General features: G+C 48.9%; 1 long non-coding RNA gene across 1 annotated transcript; it reads right to left on the bottom strand.

The window, feature by feature from the left end:
* Positions 1 to 241: 241 nt before the first annotated feature.
* Positions 242 to 2,636, bottom strand: LOC132248404 (uncharacterized). Its single transcript, XR_009459587.1, has 2 exons — positions 2,549 to 2,636; positions 242 to 729 (listed from the first exon to the last, which is right to left on the bottom strand). It is a non-coding gene; the product is annotated as an uncharacterized LOC132248404 (long non-coding RNA).
* Between the last annotated feature and the right edge of the window lie 13,180 nt (positions 2,637 to 15,816).

The following is a 15,816-nucleotide window of genomic DNA, read 5'->3' as shown; positions in this document are numbered from 1 at the left end:
TTGACACACCCTTCAGGGGCATATTTTAAGCAAGTGCTGAGTACCTTCTACAAGTCTGATCCCTTTCAAGTGCCTCATTGAGGGAGGGAGAGGGGAGAAATCTAGTGATACTTGGTCTCAGTATCCAAGGCATTGGGAATTATACAAACAAGCATCTGTAACTTAGATTTACACAGTTTAGTCATTATCACTACATGATAATTGTGGCCCAATCCATTAACATATCATGGAAATGAAGAGCTGTGTGTGGAATCTTTTATTTTCTTTTAAAATGAACCTATCCGCTCTCCTAGGAGGGGGTGTAAAGGATTAGAAAAGAGATTTTGTTGTGTGGATATGAATTAAAAAGGTGAAGATACCCTTCTATGATGTGCCTTAAACATAGTATCAGTTTTGTTAAAGATAAAAATGGAAGACTGTTGCCATTGTCTTCAGTGAAAACTGGAGCAGCCCCATAATGACCTGAATGATCAATATGCCATTATTTTTCACTGGTATAGATGCATGCATTCACAATAAAAAATTACTTAGACATTAAATCAGGGTATTGAAATAGGCTGATAACATGCTGCAGTCTTCAGGAGTGGCAGTGCCATGTTATTCTAGGATTTATACATGACATCCTGACAGCACATCTGAACAAGAAAATTCACGTCATTCTGCTTTCAGGTACAGACACCTCCTTCTGAATTCCTGACTAATATTACTTCCAGGTCTGAGTGCGATTATCTGAAATGGAAAGAGAGAGGGTTTTATTACAGCGATTGGGCTAGAGGCAGGGTCCAATCTAATGCCTGCTGAAATTATTGCAAAAACTTCCCATTGCTTCATTTGGTATGGGTAAGTATCTACAAGGCATGAGTAAGCACATGCACACTTAAAGCACTGGCTAGACTGTCTTAATGGTAGACTCTTTACTAAATCTGTCCTTGCTGTTGGATTTCTTCTTTTGTAACTCTCTCTCCTATTAATCCAGGGATTCCTGTCCCAGTTTGTTCTGCCTACTATAGATATCATTCCTTGTGGTTAGAGGGATTGTCTAGCCAAATGAAGAAACATGTATGTCTAGGTTAAATAGCTGTTAGCCCCATAAGCATCTGACCAGTGGTGCAGAAATTTCCTCCAGATGCTTCTTTTTTTTTCCCCACCTGATCCCTCATCTCCACCATTTTGTAATTTCCAATGTCCGGGTCCCCCCTCTCCACCCCAACCATCCTGAACAATATCAGGGAGGACCCCTGAATCGAAAAATCTGAATGTTTCCAGTACCTGCCTCTGAGTTACCTAGATTAAAGCAAATGAAGACAGGCACATCAGAAAATGTACAGTCTAGCTAATAAACAGCATGATGAGAGTGATTCATTTCACAGAGAAGGCACAGGTAATTAACACTTTAAAGATTTAACAGACTCTTCATTATCTGGGTATAATTAGATGAAATGAGAGAGGCAAAATATCACTGGTAAGGTGAGGCTTCTGGTTTGAAAGGGCCCAGACTTGATATGTGATCATTTTGTTCAAATAATTTGAATCAAAAGAGGTTACAACAGTGGAGAAACTAGGCAGCACCTTACATGATTCGGCCCATAAACATTTATTAAATCTTTTTTTTTTTTTTTTTGGTTAAGAAAAATTCTGCTTTCTGAATCCTTTGATGCTTATCACTATAGAGTTTTGCATTCCATGCTTAATTTGCTGGTCCTTCTAAATACAACAAGCAGTAGTATATCTTCTGAATTTGACTTTTATACATCTGTGTTTACCATTTTTTTCTTGTATAGAAAAATCAGCCTTATGTACCTTGCATGCTTTCCAAATGTGACATTTCCTTACAAAATTTCCTTGGAGGAATGCCCAGGATGGACAGCATTTGCTCTTGGATAACTGACAGGCAAAAGGTCCAATATCTTGCTATACTGCAAAGCTTGAAACAGGAACTTTTGAGAGCTGGAAAGAGGAATTTCTAGGCTTGCTTTTTTGAGTTGACCCATGTAATTCACTTAGGGCTTCAGCATGTAAGTAATTATGGTCACTCTAATGTCAAGTCAAAATATTTTATCTCATGCTGTCTCCTACTCCATTGATGTTCCTGAGTATACAGGAACACGTGGATACATATTTATTTATACCATGTGCAGACATGTAGTATTATGCCTGAACAATATGGAAGTAAACACTCTTTTAAATCTTAAAGTTCACGAAACTCATGTTAATGCAATAAGATGGAATTACTAAGTGCTTGTTAGTCAATAAATTACTAAACCACATGTAGTATGTGATGTATCTGATACTATGTTACATTCATTACACGTAATAGCCAAAGATTGTTTGAGTTCTAATTTTAACTAAGGAAATAATAAAATATCCATTCTGTATTCACTTAAGAACTAGTTACTGTTGGAAGTCCTTGAATTTTTTACACGAGTTCTGATCCTGAACGTTATGTTAAAGACAGCTTTGGTTTCTGAATTGCAAAGGATGAAAAGAGGGAGCAGTTTAAATGATTGTGGAATCTTTGGCAGTAGCTTTCTAAACCAAAGGTACTTACTTGGGCCTACAGGAAAGGGGTGGAGGGAGAGAGAAGATGACCCTGGTCCACTCCCATGAAGTCTGCAGTTGCAGTGTGCTGTTCTCCAGCTTTGAGGACTATAAAAGAAGCTATGGTTAGTGTCCAACTGCAGTCATTCTTTTAGTTACATGTATTGCAAAAATTTCAGCTGGAACTTGGATGTAAAAGGGAAGGGAAGTGTGTAGGAACACTTGTGTTGGGTGCCTTTTTCTCTTGGAATAAATGATTACCCAAATCAGGTTTCCTCAGACTTTCCAGGAAAGGATTGAAGATTTGGCTAGAGATTGGTAATGGGAACATTCAGTCAAAAGCAGAAAGTTAGAACAGAGAAAAAGAAATTTCAGCATAGAAACTAAAATGCAGGCTTTCTTCTCATAGATGTGCTGCATCTATTTGATGGGTTTGTTGATGGATTGAAATGCATGTGCCGTTTAAAGAAGTGAAATAAAGGGGGTTTTTTCTCCCATGGAAGGATTAGGTATGCCAAAACCTGGAAAGCCTGATCTCAAGTGTATGTTGTCTAGAAGTTTCTGTGTGTATGTGTGTGCATGTCACACACACACTCTGCATATGTGTGTGTGCCCATATACATACACATGTATGTGTGTATACATGTGTGTGAATATAAACAAGTGTGCATGTGTATGTATACATACATGGGTGTATACGTATGAATGTATATGTTTATACACACAGACGTGTGTATACACATGTGCTTATGCACTACAAGTCCTTTTTCAGATATGTGGGGAGCCGGAGGAAAAGCAGGGGCAACGTTGGACCCCTGCTGAACCAGATGGGGCAACTGACAACTGACGCCCAGGAAAAAGCCAACCTATTAAATAGGTACTTTGCGTCGGTCTTTCATCAGTCCCATGGGACGCCCATGCCCGCTACAGGGCCAGGAAGTCCGGGTGAGGGTGATCCCCTGCCCTCCATTAATGCTGACTTTGTGAAGGAACATCTTGAGAAGCTGGATACCTTCAAGTCAGCCGGCCCTGACAATCTTCACCCCAGGGTACTCAAGGAGCTGGCGAGCATCATAGCCCAGCCTCTAGCACGGATCTTTGAAAACTCTTGGCGCTCTGGTGTAGTGCCCGAAGACTGGAAGAAGGCCAATGTGGTGCCTATCTTCAAGAGAGGGAGGAAAGTGGATCCGGCTAACTATAGGCCCATAAGCCTGACTTCTATCCCGGGGAAGATCTTAGAAAAGTTTATTAAAGAGGCCATCCTAAATGGACTGGCCGACGTCAACATCTTAAAGAATAGCCAGCACAGGTTTGTTGCGGGTAGGTCTTGCTTGACCAATCTCATTTCCTTTTATGACCAGGTGACCTATCACCTGGACAAGGGAGAAGAGATTGATGTCATATATCTTGACTTCAAAAAAGCCTTCGATCTGGTTTCCCATGATCACCTCTTGGAGAAACTGGCCAATTGTTGCCTTGGGTCCTCCACGATCCACTGGCTGGAAAATTGGCTCCAGGGTCGGACCCAGAGGGTAGTAATTGATGGAAGTCACTCATCGTGGTGTCCTGTGACCAGTGGGGTCCCCCAAGGTTCTGTCCTTGGACCCATACTGTTCAACATCTTCATTAATGACGTGGACGCTGGAGTCAGAAGCGGACTGGCCAAGTTCGCCGATGACACCAAACTTTGGGGCAAAGCATCCACACCAGAAGACAGGCGGGTGATCCAGGCTGACCTGGACAGGCTCAGCAAGTGGGCGGACGAGAATCTGATGGTGTTCAATGCCGATAAATGCAAGGTTCTCCACCTTAGGGAAAAAAAACCCGCAGCATCCTTATAGGCTCGGCAGTGCTATGTTGGCTAGCACTATGGAAGAAAGAGACTTGGGGGTCATCATTGACCACAAGATGAACATGAGCCTGCAATGTGATGCGGTGGGTAGTAAAGCGACCAAAACGCTGGCTTGCATCCATAGATGCTTCTCAAGCAAATCCCGGGACGTCATTCTCCCCCTGTACTTGGCCTTAGTGAGGCCGCAGCTGGAGTACTGTGTCCAGTTTTGGGCTCCACAATTCAAAAAGGATGTGGAGAAGCTTGAGAGAGTCCAGAGAAGAGCCACGCGCATGATCAGAGGTCAGGGAAGCAGACCCTACGATGACAGGCTGAGAGCCCTGGGGCTCTTTAGCCTGAAAAAGCGCAGGCTCAGGGGTGATCTGATGGCCACCTACAAGTTTATCAGGGATGACCACCAGTATCTGGGGGAACGTTTGTTCACCAGAGCGCCCCAAGGGATGACGAGGTCGAATGGTCACAAACTACTTCAAGATCATTTCAGGCTGGACATAAGGAAGAATTTCTTTACTGTCCAAGCCCCCAAGGTCTGAACAGCCTGCCACCGGAGGTGGTTCAAGCGCCTTCATTGAACACCTTCAAGATGAAACTGGATGCTTATCTTGCTGGGATCCTATGACCCCAGCTGACTTCCTGCCCCTCGGGCAGGGGGCTGGACTTGATGATCTTCCGAGGTCCCTTCCAGCCCTAATGTCTATGAAATCTATATGTGTAGTTACTATTGATTACAAATGCACACACTTGTGCACTAGCCACAGAATGGGTTCAGCCTTCAGCACACATGCGCATCCGTCCTGCCCTATTGTAGCCCACTCCAGATCTGCTCTCTTTACTTTCCCAGCCTGGGAGCGGGCAGCTCTTGCTACCCTGGAGCCAGCCCTGCACTGCCCGGGGGGAGTGCCCCCCTCCCAGGTTCACATCTGGTGGAGTGGGCAGGGAAATCACTGCCTATTTTTCATCTCTGACAAAGCCACGAGGAGCCCCGTGCCTGTGGATTCCCTCTGTGTGGCTGCTGCCTGGATGGATGCGCAGGCATGGGCTTTCCTCACGGCAGTGGTGGGCTCCCCTGCTCACTGGTGGAGGTGGGGGGGCACTGCGTACCCCCCCCACGGGCCTGGACCCCCGCAAACCAGACCTCTGCCCGCAAACACACAGATCTGCAAGCAAGACAGCACCTACACATGCATGCACCCATGCAGATTAGATCCCCCCTACACACACACACACACACACACACACACACACACACACACACAAACACTCCCCCCACCCCCTGCAGAGTAGATACCACACATATACATGCCTACAGATCTGTGCACACTAGACACCCGCCCCCTGACAGATCTGTACAGACTAGGCACCACACACACGCACGTACACACACAGACTAGGCACCACACATGTATGCATGTGTGCTGTGCACACCCCCCCGTGCAGACTAGGCACCACACACACACACACACACACACACACACACACACACACACACACACTAGGCACCATGCACGTGCACACACACACGCCCCTTTACAGACTAGGTACCACAGGTGCGTGCACAGGCACACACACCCTTGTACAGAGTAGGCACCATGCACACATGCATGTGCGCACACGCACACACATACCCTGGTACAGCCTAGGCACTGCACCACACACATGCGTGCACACACACACACTAGGCACCATGCACCTGCACACACCCCCTTTACAGACTAGGTACCACAGGTGCGTGCACAGGCGCATGCACACACACATGCACACACATACCCTTGTACAGCCTAGGTACTGCACCACCCACACATGTGCACGTGCACACACACACACAGACTAGGTACCACGCACATGCACGCACACACACCCCTTCACAGACTAGGTAGCACAGGTGCTTGTACAGGCGCACACATCCCTGTACAGAGTAGGCACCACGCACACATGCATGTGCACACACGCACACACTTACCCTTCTACAGCCTAGGCACTGCACCGCGTGCGCGCGTGCGCACACACACACACACACACACACACACACAGACTAGGCATCACGCATGTGTGCACACATACACACACCCCTGTGCAGACTAGGCACCACACACGGCACCACGCACGTGCACACACACACCCCTGTCCAGAGTAGGCACCACGCACAAATGCGTGCGCGTGCACACACCCTTGTACAGCCTACGCACTGCGCGCACACACGCGGCGGCGGGCCGTTCGCAGCCCCGGGGCGGGGCGGGGACGCTGCAGCAGGCGCTCCTCGGCCCCGGCCGTGCCCCGACCCCGAGGCAGGGCACGGCCCCGCGGCAGGCGCTCCGGAGCCGGGCGTGCAGCGAGTGCTCCTCCCCCGTGGCCGCGCTGAAGGCGGAGCGCGCGGCGGGGAGGAGCCCGGGCACTCGAGGCTCCTGCCTGCTCCGTAGGTAAATGCTGATGCCCGCCGCCCACTCATGATCGTGACGGCCGCAGCCACAAGCCAGGCCGTCATCCAAGCATTGCCCATCAGAGCCCTTAACTCGTCCTCGCTCGGGCACTCAGCAGGCAGCCCGGCTTCAGGCCCGCGGGCACTGCCAAGCAGGCACACGGCTGCCAGATCCTGGCACCTGCCAAAGGCAGAGATGCGTGAACGGGAGGGAGCTGGGCATGGAGCGAGCTGGCTACTGGGCTGTGGCGATGCCCATTCCTAAGATGTCTGTACACATCTGCGCCTGCCTCCCATCTGTCGGCTGATATTAGGGATCAAAACCCGGAGCCCAAGGAAGCAAAGCCATGTCAGTGCCACAGAAATTGTAACCCTGGCAGTGGTTCTCAACCTTTTTTTCGTACCAGGGCCCATTTGCGAACACCCATGGCCAGTCCCGACCCAGTAAATAGTTTAAATAGAAAACAGCCCCCCTAGCCCTCACTCCCGACCCACTGCCCCCAGACCTCAGCCCCCCAGTGTATGGGGCAGGGGTAGCAGCGCCAAGCAGGCTGGGACTGTACCAGCCTGCAAGGGAAAACCCACGGTTTTCCATTTTTTTTCCCCTTTAAAGGAAAATCGGTTTTTAAAGTTTGTTGATTATTTGTAAAGCTTGTTCTCGACCCTTTCATATATTCTTGCAACCCACGGGTTGAGAAACAGCTTTACAAAGAAAGCCAAAGCGTCCACGAATTAGCTTTTGGTCGTGGGGCAGAGCAGTCAGTGTGGTGATGATGTTGGGCGAGTTGTGTCTGACTCTTGGCTTGGCCGCGCCATGAGAGCTGGGCACTGCTGTATCTGGACAATGCGGGAAACCCCTAAGGTGCATTTCTACCTGGCTTTCCCTGGTAGCCTTAATTGTGTGTGTATCTTGCAGCCGCGGTGGGATCCCTTTTTTTTCACGTGCAACCCACCCTCCTGCTAGGAAAGTTTCTTTCTTTTTCAGCGCCTTCCACCCGTCGCATCATTTTTGGCACGAAACAAATTTCCAGTCCGAAATATTCTCTTCCACTCCAAGCTTCCTGCCCCTTCTTCTCTAAGCTCAGGTCAGTTTTCTTTCTGGTACTTCTTCGCTGCTCAAACAGAAAAGGATGTGTCTTCAATAGGATTTCAATGATGAATTCTAGCCCCCGGGGAAAAAAAACCCGAATCTACCTGGGAAGCTGTCGAAAAAGACCCTCTCTAAGCAAAGTACTCCTTGGCTTGATGGCTGTTAATATGGATCTTGTTTTTAAAGGTATTACTATAATCTTAGGGGAAATGTAAGTGAACTAAGAACCATCCTCAGCTCCCTGCCTCTGAACGGACTATTTTAAGATGAAAATATATGTTAAAAAATACTGGAAAAAAAATCTCACAGCGAAGCTGATCTCTTTTTAAATAAAATCGGAGCAGCTTCCCAATAGTTCTGCTTTCTCTCTCTCTAATTAGGGGGGAAATAAAAACAAAACAAAACATGGCTATTAAATAAATAACCAGTGCATCTACAAGTGTGCACATACGCATAATAAATGTGTGTGCTTGTGGCTATGTTAGGTGTGTGTCTATGATATCAGTTTTCATGTGTTTTTTAGGAAATAGCACCAAAACAAAAAACCAAAGAAACAAAATACAAAAAAAAAAAAAAAGCAAGCAAGAGATTTGGGGGATCTTTTCTTTTCTGTTTAAATTCTTTGAGACTGCTGCAAGGCAGCTGCGCTTTTCAGTGTCTGGACCTGATAACGTTTTCCACTGGGGGAGAAAAACAAGATGATCTTTCTTTTCCGCTGGCCCCACGCTCCTTTTGCTTTGAACGGATGAATCCTGAAGATGAACTTCTGCCTCCAGCAGCAGTGACAAGGGCTAATTCACGGACCCGAGTTGAGTTATAACTGTGGTGGGCAGTCCCTGCAGCCACACGGAAAAGGCTTGGGTTGCTGCCTGGAGCTCTTGGGCAGAGCAGATGAGCTCTTAAATCACCTGGCTGGGGTGTTTATGGCGCAAGGTAACTCTTCAACCTCATGCAGGCTAATGAACATGGTCAAATTAGCCTCTGCATTGAAATCCGCGCTAGTACTCTGTAAAAGAAAGGACACGCTAAGTGGGTCTTTGTCCCAGGATATACTAACAGGCATATACCGTTGGTAGACTGATGTGACACTGAAATCTAAAATAACATCTGGAGGAGACGGGGAGAAATATGCAGCTTTAAAGCGAAGGTATTATCAAGGGCCATGATGGAGAGAAGCTCCATCTTTTATTCCTTAAGTTCCCAACAATATTATCTGGTGCTCAATGAATGTATGAAACTCCCCCATAGCAACGAACTGATCACGCAGCGCCTTGGAGGATTGCTTCGTTGCAAAATCAATCCCGTCACCAACGTGATCCCCTGGGTTGGAAAGAGTTTTCGTCTTGTTTTAGAAAGGAACGTCTAACACTGTACTGGAAACGGCTTGCGCGCCCCCCCCCCCCCCTTCCCAATTGCACTGCAGCTGGATTTGATTGAAAGGAATATTTCTTATTGAGAGGATTCGCTTTGTGTTATGTCGCTGTGATTAGCTTATTTAGCCCCCCCCCCCCTCCCCCGCCTCAGTTGTAATAAGCAAGTGAAAATGTTGCCTTGTGGCTGAAATGGAGGTGGAAGAGAAACCACCAGCATTCCTATATATGGCTTGGTCCTTGAATAAGCATCCTGATGTGTATAAATACACGCACACAACGTGCTAACATACCGGTGCATTGTGTATATGAAATGATGGGGTTTGATCATTGGGTTTATAGCCAGTTGCAGAGGTCCAGGCACGAGGAAATACCGCGTGCTGGATCAAACCCAGTCATCGTAACTGAGAGCGGGAGATGAAAGCCTTCTCGTCCTGGCTCCTGGGCTGTGGGTGCAGTAGGACGTGTTTCTCACATGTTCTTCCTAATTACCAGCAAGAAAGTTGTGCTCCGCTCTTGCTGGGTTTGGTTTAGTAATCAGCCCCATATGAGTCACACGGAACACGCAAGCCCACTCCCGCCTGAGTGACAGCTAGCCGGCGCTCTGGCTTCTTGTTGTCCCTTTAAAATCGGAATCCAAGGGTAATGATTTATCAAACTCTTATTATCAAGAAAATGTCAAAGGAAGGGCACCTTGCTATGCACTGACGCAAACCCAGTCTTTCCCAAGGAGGTATAGAAAGCTTTGCTCTTGGCTGAGCAAAATCCAGTCTATCCATTGCTTCTCCGGCTGGTTTTTTGTTTTTTGGGGGTTTTTTTTTACCTCTAACCGTTTCAATCTGTTGCTGTTTCAGGCATGGTAAGTGTTTGCTTTTCGGTCTTTGGGAGGTGGAGATATTGGGGAAGGGGAGAGTTTATCTTTAGACCGGACTTTGCGCTCTGCTCGTGTGGTTTGTGGTGTTAGGTTTACACAGGACTTCAGGTCCTTCGGATCTGGGGGGGAACTGCTGTCCAGGGTGCTGAAAAGAAGCTCTCGTCGCCTGTAGACGAAAGCTCTCTCCTGTAAGATCTAGCTTCCTTGAGGCAGGAAGAGAAGACGCTGGGGCAAGTATTGTGCTTCAGGGGTGGAGTAAAATTGCTATCGAGTCCTGTGCAGATATGCATTTGCAGATACTGTGGGCTGGTAAAGATAAGAGGGAAGCATACATAGGAAACCGCATCGGGTAGTTTTCTTCCTTTGATATGACACTGGGTCAGAAAGGATCTCGCCTTTTCCCCAGGACTGTTTAAGTGGGTGAGCTTGCATTTTCGGAACCAGGCATATTTAACGCAGCAGCCTGTTGGCTCCTTTTTTTTTTAAAAAAAAGGAAGAAACTTAGGTCTTTTAGAAGGGCAGGAACCGAGAAACTCAGACTATTTTTAGCATAATGCTGCACTGAATCCTGTGCTGTACTGGAGAAGGTTGCCTTGTCCCATTGTGTTGCTGTCAGTGTTTGGATCGCTCCTTGTAACTTTACTGGGGACACCGGCAATGCTAGCCCATGCTATTCGCTTTGGTGCTAGCTTCTCCGGCTGCCTACAGGGCAGCTTGTCTATTGCCTATGGGAAAAAAAAAGCCAATGTGCATTGTTGAATGACAGAAAGGAAATGGGGCGTAAAATTAAAGAATCTTTCTACAATAGGGCTAGGGGAAGGGAGCATCCGGGAGCCGTGATATGAAATCTAACAAGGGCTGGAGGCGCAGGGCTGCGGGAACATTTATCTAAAACTCCCTTTCCAGGTTTGCAGTCTCGGCTATTTTTTTAATACATGGCTTTGGGGCCTTCTCTATGATCTTTCCCGAGCCGTAGCGTTTTGAATAAGGACTGGAGACGGCCAGGTACATGGCAGACCCCGCGAAGCCTTCAGACCCAGCAAAATTGTCTCCCGTGCCCCTGTCCGCATAGTGTTTTTTGTGAAATATTGAAGGTTTGGGGTTTTGTTTTTTGTTGTTTTTTTTTGGTAAAGTATGTGACGTTGTCCTTTTAGGATTACGCCTGTCAAAAGGATATGAACAAGCTGACTGCGGACGGCTCCGAAACAGTTGTTCCTGGACAAATTGAAGGCGCAGGAATTACAAGCCTCAGCCCTGAAAATGAGCAGCAGAGCCTCCCTCCGCAGGCCCCGTGCCCCTTGGCCAAGGCCTCCACTGGCAGCAGACCTGTTTCCCCTGAAGAAGCCAAGGCAAACGATTTGGAGAGGACCAAAGTTGGGATCTGCAAGCTCAGCAGCAGCAGCTCTGGGCCAGCCAACGCCACCCTCCGCAAGGATCCTATCGAGACGTGTCCGCTCAAGAGCATCCTCAGCGCGGGGCCCACGGGCTTGGCCCCGATCCCCCACTGCAAAATCCCCGCTTTGCAAAGCCTAGATGGGGAAGCTAATCAGAGCCTTGGGAAGAGCACGCTGGAGCAAAACAATGCCAAAGGCGGCTGGCTGCCCATGAGCCAGAGCACCGTGGTGCTGGGCACAGATGGGAACACTTCTGTTCTTCCTGGCAGCGTCAATGGGGTGAGTTGCTGCCCCGTAGTTCCTCCCCCCAGCCCCGCTCGGGTGGATCACGCACTGCGGGGCTCGGGAGGCGGGTGCTGAGGACGTGCCACGGGCCCCAGCTCGCTTTTCCTGCCGCTGCTTATTTATTAGCCAGGAGAAAATGGGGGATCGATAGTGCCAAGCTAATTCCGAGGCGCTCGCTGAGCCGTGGCTGTCCCTGTCACACAGGAGCGCGGGGGGTGGGGGGGATCCTAAATTGGGGACGAATAATCCTGATGCGAATTTGCACCAAGTGTCTGGCGGGAGTCGGCTTGGCCAGGTCCCTCTGGAGACCTGGGATCAAACGGACACACGAAGGATCCGGGAGCTCTGGGGCGATCTCTTCCCCCCCCCCCGGCCTTGTTCTGGTATCAGTGCCCCTCGGCCCTGGGGGTGTCGCTTCCTGCAACCAAGCCATCGACCCACCAAAGCAACCCCCGGCCCCGCGACCCCCAAGGGCTTCCAAAGCAATCGCTGCCTGGTGGGCAGATCACGCTTATTTAGGATCGCTGGGCAGGCACCTGATCCCCTGCCCTGCGTCCCCCCGCCCGGAGCTGGACCTCTCCTCCTAGCCGGTGCCAGTCTTCCCCTGGCCGCGGATTCGGGGCTCGCCCCTGCCCATATGCATGGGTGGGCACTGGGGAGCTAGGAGGCAAAGCAGACCCCTGGGACCTCCTGCTGGGCCTGGAGCTGGGGAAGCCAATTGGTGTTTCACTCCCAGGCCCTGGGGCTATCAGGGACATGGGATTGGGCTCTCGAGATCTTCTTTTGCAGTCACTAAAGCTCCGTGATCCTTCCCCTGTCCCAGGGGTCAGTGATCCCTCCCTGGCTCAGGGGTCAGCAGGGTGTGTATGGTACCCCCGCCCCCCCAGAAGCGCCAGGACCCATCTGATGGTTGGGGGTAGGGTGACAGAGGGGGGCACCCGAGATCTGCTGAGAAATCCTTGCCCTGGGGTTGGGGGTCTCTTCCCACTGCCTTCTAACCACCTCTTGCTACTGGACCCAGTTGAGATGGGTGGTTGCGACAGCGGCTGTCTCTCGTGTGACTGTTTTTCCCCCTATTCCCCTCTTCAGGATGACGAAGAAGGGGATGAGAATAAAGCCCGAGGGAACTGGTCTAGCAAGCTGGACTTCATCCTCTCCATGGTGGGTTATGCAGTGGGGCTGGGCAATGTCTGGAGGTTCCCGTACCTGGCCTTTAAGAATGGGGGAGGTATGGCTTTTCCTGTCTTTCTACACTCTGCAGCCCTGCAAGTGATACTGCGCTGGCACATAGCGGGGGAGGGAGAAGGGGGAGACATTTAACACGCATCCAGCGGACCCGCAAGGTTTTAAATTCAAATCCTCAGGCACATGGTTGGGGGGCGAGAGGGGGGTGGGAGTTGCGTTGAAGCTGCTCACTAATAACAGCATCTTCGTGTCTGAATGGTGGTGAGCTGCACTCGGTGTTGCCCCTTCACATGTGCACCTAATGCTGCCCAGGCAGGGAGGAGAATGGACAAAACGAGTGGATCAGATCCGTGCAAAGAATCTTTCCGGGCAAAGAGAAAAATAAAACAACCCCCCCCCCATACCCCCCCAAAACACTCAGGTTTCACGTCAATTGTTTGCAGAGGGTTTAATCTAAACCCGTTTAATTTAAACCCGTGGGGTTGGACAGCAAAGTGAGAACAAGAGATGGAGAAGCACGTAGAAAAGAGAGGGGAAAGCTTTGCAAGATTGTAGTCGCAACCAGGGCATGGGAGGGTTTCCAGTTGTGCTGCGAATACCTTTTTGAAACCCAACTGGAAAAAAAAAAGAGTAATTTTCAACAGTCCGAATAATGATCAGCCCAGGACATAAAATCAATGTGGGGGAGAACGGATGCGTAAATCCCATTTGTTAAAATTCAGCTCGCTTTTTTTATCACAGTTCACTTGGTGGGGGGGACATCTGGCTAGGCTAAAACGAAGGGATTTTTTTTTTTTACTCAGTTCAGTGAGGGTGCGCACAGGTTGAACTTTCGATTATCGCTAGTTTTCTTGATATCCAATTAAATCTATACATAATCCATAAATATATATCATCCAATTAAATGCATAATACAATCCAATTAAATATATATAATTATTATATAATATCTATGTATTGATATCTCTCTATATATTGAAATCTCTATAGAGATAGCCATATAGAAATTTCTATAGCGATAGCAAAACAGAAATCTCTGTCTATTTATAGAATCATAGAAAATGAAGGTTGGAAAGGACTTCAGGAGGTCATCTAGTCCAACCCCCTGCTCAAAGCAGGACCATCCCCAACTAGATTATCCCAACCAAAGCTTTGTCTAGCAGGGTCTTAAAAACCTCGAAGGATGGAGAGTCCTTGGAGGTTTTTAAGAATCTATCTATCTATCTATCTATCTATCTATCTATCTATCTATCTATCTATCTAATACACACACACAATTGTGGTAATCGTGAGACTGCTGCCTGTGTTATATTTATATTGTCTGAATATGCCTGGACACTGTAATTGTTTAAAGCCTCATATAAGGCTCCTTCCGTTTGAGGAAGAACAAAATCCACTTCGAGGGAATTTCCTTGTGAACTCTTTAAATGAGCACTGGGCTGATCCTCCCTGCGGAACACAAATAAGTGTGCATGGAAATTTGACGTGGATTTCCAACACCCCTTTAAATTACCAAATTTCCCCCCACGTATTAGGGTTTGCTGCAACTACAGGGCATCAAAGATCTCACGGAACTGCGTCTTTTCTTTAAAGCGCAGCGATCTGGGCAGGTATTATAACAAAGTCCGGGTCTGCATTTTCTCCTGCTGTGCTCAGTGCCGCATTGGGCACTGAGCTCCAGGTCTGATGGTGCGAGTGCGGGTGCGTTATGGGATCCGCTGTGTAATGTCCCGGGTTGCGCTGGCGCTCCCCTCTCACCCTCTCCTAGTGCTGTTCTACCACGGTAGCTGAGACTAAGGAGATCAGGAACAGTTCAGATCTGCACCACTGCTTTGGAAAGATACCCCGGGGATCGTTCCTAATTAGTACGCTTTTGCCCTCTTCAACACAATAGCAAAAGTCTACAGCAGAGAGAAAATAAACGACCCAAGGGATTGGAGACATTTGTGGAGGAAAGGGGCTCCAGTACCTATTGGCCGTGGCAGCGAGGGGCACAGCCTCTGAATCAGAGCTTCCTAGACCTTAAACACTGGAGGCTGCAAGTGAGAGAGGAGCAGGGAGGGGAATAACCCCCTGCTTGGCTCTCCCTTTCAGCATCCACTCTCTGGGTAAAACGGCCCCATGGTCTGACCCCCAGTACATGGCAATCCATGTGTAGATGTACAGTTCCTGCCGCGAAGGTCCCTGGCGTTGCCTAATCACTGTTGAATGCAATCTGATCCTAGAGCTCCGAGATACGAGGGCTTTCCCTGTCCTAGGGAGAACACGCTTGCTTGGCTACGCTCCGGGGTAGACACCTTTCCTACAATACACCCCGGGGCTGGTGCTGCCCGGTTTCCTCCTCCTCCTCCTCCTCCTGACCACCACGCTACCCTGACCCCCGTTCCCTTCGACAAACCAAGCAGGGCGCAGTTGGAGCTGATGAGGGAAATTAACTCTGATTTAATTAATTAGCGTCACCACCTGCAGCAAGCCAGGCTTTCCTTTCCATCCCAAAGACTAGAGCCTGGAGCGCTGCTCTGGACACCCTAGAAGTGGGCCAGATCAATCGGGAAGGAGAGGAAACCCTCTGATACCCCATTTGAGCTAGTCAAACACCCTGGAGAGCATGGGATCTGGGAGGTGCCCGAGTCAGACAGACACTCAGTCCGCGTCCAGCCAAAGCAGGATGGGTGCACATCCTCAGTTTGCCTAGACGGCTCCAACGGAGTGGGTTTGCTCAGGGCTTCCTTAGTCCACAGGTCCTGGTTGCCCTGAGAACTGTGTGGTCCCCCCTCCCACGAGCTCAGATTTGCCTTCTCTTCCCCTCAAG

Source organism: Alligator mississippiensis, chromosome 2, assembly GCF_030867095.1.
Source record: "Alligator mississippiensis isolate rAllMis1 chromosome 2, rAllMis1, whole genome shotgun sequence".
Taxonomy (NCBI): Eukaryota; Metazoa; Chordata; order Crocodylia; family Alligatoridae; genus Alligator; species Alligator mississippiensis.
The sequence above is the reverse complement of the archived record's forward strand: the minus strand, read 5'-3'. Positions and strand labels throughout refer to the sequence as shown.